The sequence below is a fragment of the Rhincodon typus genome, chromosome 47 (genome assembly GCF_021869965.1).
Source record: "Rhincodon typus isolate 14 chromosome 47, sRhiTyp1.1, whole genome shotgun sequence".
In the NCBI taxonomy this organism is placed as follows: Eukaryota; Metazoa; Chordata; class Chondrichthyes; order Orectolobiformes; family Rhincodontidae; genus Rhincodon; species Rhincodon typus.
In genome coordinates, this window is record NC_063378.1 from 1790252 (window position 1) to 1795816 (window position 5565).

A 5565-nucleotide genomic window follows, 5' to 3' on the forward strand; every position below is an offset into this window, starting at 1 on the left:
TCCCTCTCTCTCTCTCTCACACACACACATCTCCATTCCCTCTCTCTCTCTCTCACACACACACATCCCCATTCCCTTTCCCTCTCTTTTGTGCGTATGTCTATGTGCACGCTTGTGTCTGTGACTTTGTGTTTATGTATGCAACTGTGCATGTGTGTGTCAGTGTGTGCACAACCGTGAGTTTGTGTGTTGCTGTCTGCGCACAGGCGTATTTGTGTGTGCGCGTCTGTCTGTGTGCACCTGTGCGTCTGTGTGCTTGCGTTCATCTATGTGCGTATCTGTGTTACATATGTGTGCGTATGTATTTATGCGTTTGTGTGTCTGTGTGTGCAAGCGCACGGGTCTGCATGTGCACTTCTGTCTGTGCGCATCTGTATGCATGCGTCTGTCTGTGTGCTTGTGTGCGCGTGCACGTGTCAGTGTGCATGTGTCTGTGCAGTGTGTGTGCACGTGCATGTGTCTGTGTGCGTGCATGTGTGTCTGTGTCTGTGTGCATTTATGTATGTTTGTGTATGTATATGCGCGTGTCTGTGTGCGTGTTGCAACAATTTCTTCCGTACCCCAAAATAGGTTTGAATTAATGAATAATAAATAATCCTTACGTCTCTTCCAATCTGAAAGAGTTTGCTGTGCGTCACTTTAAAATCTGGGCTTCACAGAAGGTGTTTTGTGGGGAGGGGGCTGTAAAACACACCACGGTCTATTTCAAAAAGGCAAGTAAGATAAACATTCAAAGACATTGTGACTCTGTGGTTAGCTCTGCTGCCTCACAGCACCAGGATTCCGACCTTGGGCAACTGTCCTCGTGGAGTTTGCACATTCCTCCCGTGTCTGCATGGGTTTCCTCTGGGTGCTCCCGTTTCCTCCCACTGTCCAAAGATGTGCAGGATTAGGGTAGCTTGGCCATGCTAAATTGCCCCATAGTGCCCTGGGATGTGCAGACTAGCCATGGGAAGTACAGGGTTACAGGGATTGAGCACAGTCATGTATAACATGGAAACAGACTCTTCGGTCCACCTCGTCCACGCCAACCAGATGTCCTAAATTAATTCAGTCCCATGTACCAGCATTTGGCCCATATCCCTCCAAATCCTTCCTATTCATGTACCCATCCAGATGCCTTTTAATGTTGTAATTGTACCAGCCTTCACCACTTCCTCTGGCAGCTCATTCCATAGACGCACCACCCTCTGCATGAAAAAGTTGTCCCTCAGGTCCCTTTTATATCTTCCCTCCACCCCACCCCCACCTTAAACCTATTCCCTCTAGTTTCAGACTCCCTGCCCTGAGGGAAAGAAAGAGACCATGCCCCGGACAGGGTACAGGCTTCTCCGAGGGTCAGTGTGGACTCGATGAGCCAAAAGGCCTGCTTCCACACTGTGGGGATTCTAAACTACTTGATTGAAGGGCACTCAGGAATGGGCGACAGATGCCACCAACGCCAGGGTCCCCGTGTGAAAAGGGACAGAAATGTTCATTAAAAACTAGATTTTCTTTCCCCCACATGAAGTTAGGTAGTTAAATTGTGGGGGGTGGGGAGTCCTACATTGGCTGTAATCTCGGCAACTGCCAGAATAAACTGGAGGGTCTGAAAAGGAAGGGGAACAAATTAGAAATGGGAGATCTTGCATTGAGGCTAGTGCAATGCAAACCCTCCAAAACTACTGTAGCAGAAGGAAATTCCCCTGGGGTGGACAATCTTGCCTAATAGCTGGCGTGTCCAAAGTGAAAGACAGTGTGAATGTACATATGCACATCTCTGTCCTCCCTCACCCTGCCTCATTCACCAAATCAATCCCCCCCCCCCAACCATATGCATTCCCCCTGTAACAATGAGCGAACCACGAGGAGATGTTCAAAACATTTTTTTAAACACCTTCAGAGATTTCGGCAAAAAAAATGTTTTTAAAAACAAAGCCAAGTCGTCTATAATACAGCGCACCGATTAATTTGATCGAAACATGTTTTTTGTTTTGCATTTACACCTGTTCGTTTGCATCCACCTCTTGCAAGCATTTAACCTAACCAAAAATATATCATTATCTTGCCAATGACACAAAGCAAACGGCTATGCATCTGCTTCCTGCAGATAAAAGAGCATTTATCCACATTGCATTTGCTGCTTTTACTGGTCGAGGGAGATTCGAGGGGGGTGGTGTAAAGAATAGATGTCGGGAACAAAAGTAACAGGCCAATTCTCAATCTCCCTCCCCCCCCCAAAATAAAATTATAGCCATTTAGGCCGAATGAAGTTGAAGGCTGTATCTCTGCAGATCCCGGTGAATTTACAAGCCTGGCAGCCGCCAATGAACCACCCTCTTACCCCGCACCCCCCATTTGCCTTTTCTTCTTTTCTGCAACACAAGCCACCCCAATTCCACATCTTTTAATTGATTTCAAGAGAGGAGGGCGGGTTAATATACACAGGACATTAATTTCCGCCTCACTCCCCTCGGGGAGGGGAAAAAAATTTACGATTGTGTGCGCCAAATTAATATAACTCTTTGCATTTCGGCCAATTGTGTGCCGCCCTTTTCGACACAAATGTCGGAATTTTGATTAAAATAAACTAGTGGAAAAACAAAGTTCATTATGCAAACAATTGTTATCCACCCACCCCAAAATAACCTACAAATTAATGGAGGATAAATACATCCATTTTCTTATCATGTCACATCTTTGTTGCACTCTACATTTTATTTTTGCATTCCACGGTAAAGCATGCTGACTTCACCTTTTGCCAGCACTTTAATCTGCTGGAAATGCTATTTTTTTGTGCATTTTCTATTTGAGTGTTGTTTTCCTGCATGGCTTAAAACAGCCAGAAACTCCTGCAAATCTCTGCTACTGCAGGAACAGAGTCCCAGCTTTGCTGCATTAGCTTATTCCCCCTCCCCTCCCGTCTCTCCTGTTGCAATCAATAAAGAGGCGCTCTAAATTATGCAAACAGCAGATATTAATATGCAAAAATTAAGAAGACAGACAGAGAAGAGAGTGCACATTACCGGCGCTTCCATCGGTGGGCGCTGACTCCATTCAAGAGCAGGCAGCCTGGATCCGGAGCACGCCCCAGCCGCGCGTCGCCGGGCAACCAGCCTGTCAGTCAACCTGTCAATCTCCAGGGTTTCGGGCCCCGCCCTTTCGCCCGGGCCCGTCGCCGAGCAACTAGCCTGCCAATCAGTAAGGGTGCGTCCGGCTCCGCTCCCGCCCTCGGAGCCCGCCCCTGCCGCGCGTTGCCGGGCAACCAGCCTGCCAATCAGTAAGGGGCCCGCCAGCTGTGACCCACCTTACGGAGACCGCACCAGCCGCGCGTTGCCGGGCAACCAGCCTGCCAATCAGTAACGGACCTCCGGCTCCGCTAACCTCACTATGAGCCCGCCCCTGCCGCACGTCGCCGGGCAACCAGCCTGTCAATCCATAAGTGGGCCACCGGCGCCGCCCCCGCCCCGGGGCCCGCCCCTGCCACGAATCGCCGGGCAACCAGCCTGTCAGTCAGCCGGCGGTGGACTCGCGCCCCGCCTCCTTCTCCCAGCGTCCGCCCCCTTCACGACGCCGCAAACTAATCGCACGCAAATTGCTTGACGTCATCCCACCCCGCCCCCTCCCCGCCGTAGTGGGAGGGGAGAGGGTGAGGAGGAGGAGCGGAGCCGCCGCGCTGCCGCAGAGCAAGATCCTCTTCCCTGGGTCATTGAGGCTTGCCCGGGATCCAGGGTCGTGGGTTCGAGCCCCACTCCGGCAGAACGTTCTCACCTTCTTCCCACTGTAATATTTTCAGTCGACATAGTTTCTCGTTGATCTTTTCAAAACGTAAAATAGAAATAAAAAATACAATAAATAAATTAAAATAAACCTTTAAATAATTTAGATCATGTTGATCTGGTGTAGTTTTAGCAGTCCTGACTTCTTTTGTAAGGTACGATTACATGATTAATTTTGGGTCCCCAAGACAAGCTCTCGCTCAAAAAAATTTGAATTGTAGAATCCCTACTGCGTGGAAGCAGGCCATTCATCCCATCAAGTCCACTCCGACCCTCTAAAGCTAGCCGGCCCTCTAACCTGTAATCCTGCACTTCCCTACCTTACACATTCCTGGACACTTTGGGCAATTTCGCATGGCCAATCCACCCTGTGGGAGGAAACCAGAGCACCGGAGGAAACCCAGGCAGATACGTGGAAGATGTGAAAACTCCACACTGACTGTCGCCCAAGGCTAGAATCAAACTCAGGTCCCTGGTGCTGTGAGGCAGCAGCACTAACCACTGAGGCACCCGAGTTGGTACTTCATCCACCACCATCAATATTCACTCCTTCTACCAACGATACACATTTGCAGCAGTGTGTAACAACTACAAGATGCACTGCAGCAAATGACAAACGTGGGTAACATTAAGACAAACCCAAAGGTAATTTATATTAGGGGCAAGCGAATAGCCAGTCAAAGAGTCAGGCCCACAAGGGAAAAATTTTACAATCTGTGTGTGAAGCCTGAAGAGACGGGTGAAAGTTAAAATGAATACTTGCGTCTGTATTCACAATCCAGAATTACAGAATTGTTACAGCAAAGAAAGCAGCCATTTGGCCATTGTACCTGCACTGGCTCTGTGCCAATGTCCTTTTTAGCATCCCATAATCCCTGCACACCAATTTGAACCAAATAATCATCAGTGCTCTCTTGAATGCCTCAATTGAATCTGCCTCCACATTTCCAAGCAGAACTTCCAGCCTCTAGTTACTCACTGTGTGAAAAAGTTCATTTTCTCACTTCAGCCTTGCTTCAGTTGCACATTACTTTAAGATCTATGTCCTTTTTTTTAAATGTGCAAGCAGGAACAGTTTCTCCCCGTCTTTTCTGCTCAGCTGCTCATGATTTTGAAAACCTCTCAGCCTTCCTCTCTTCAAGGAGAACAGCTCCAACTTCTTTGAAGAGAAGGACAAATCCAAGTTTGGAAATTAGGGAGGCGCACTGTGATATATTTGAACAAATTGTGATCGAGAGGGAGGAGGTATTAGCGGTTTTATCAGACTTGGGAGTAGATACGTTCCTTGGCCCAGATGAAATGTATCCCATGATGCCATGGGAAGCAAAGGAGGACACTGCAGGGGCCTTGACATTATATTTCAAATCCTCTCTGGCCACAGAAGGGGTGCCAGAGGGCCAGAGGACGGCTTATGTGCTTCCATTATTCAAGATGGACAGTAGGGATAAACCAGAAAACTACAGGCCCCTGAGTCTAACATCTGTGGTAGGGAGACTATTGGAAAACATTCTGAGGGACAGAATTAATCCCCACTTGGAGAGGCATGGATTAATCAAGGATAGTCAGCACAGCTTTGTAAGAGGGCGACCATGTTGGAGAGATGTTGACAGAAATTTTTGAGGTGACCAGGTGTTCATGGGAGGATATTGCAGTGGACATAGATTTAGATTTTATTATCACGTACACTCATAGTGGACCCCGAAGAATGTTAGTTCAGAGTACAAAGAGACCTTGATCAGATGGGCCAATGGGCTGAGGAGTGGCAGATGGAGTTTAATCTAGATAAATGTGGGGTGCTGCATTTTGG

At 48.2% G+C, this 5565-nt stretch overlaps 1 long non-coding RNA gene across 1 annotated transcript in view; it reads right to left on the bottom strand.

Annotated features, from left to right (window-relative positions):
- The window catches only part of LOC125487969, a 30202-nt gene extending 27139 nt beyond the window's left edge, over positions 1–3063 (bottom strand). The window contains exons 1-2 of the long non-coding RNA XR_007266177.1: positions 3006–3063; positions 603–681 (exon numbers count right to left, since the gene is read on the bottom strand). This is a non-coding gene — a long non-coding RNA (uncharacterized LOC125487969). The remainder of the gene's footprint in view (positions 1–602; positions 682–3005) is intronic.
- Positions 3064–5565: the final 2502 nt, after the last annotated feature.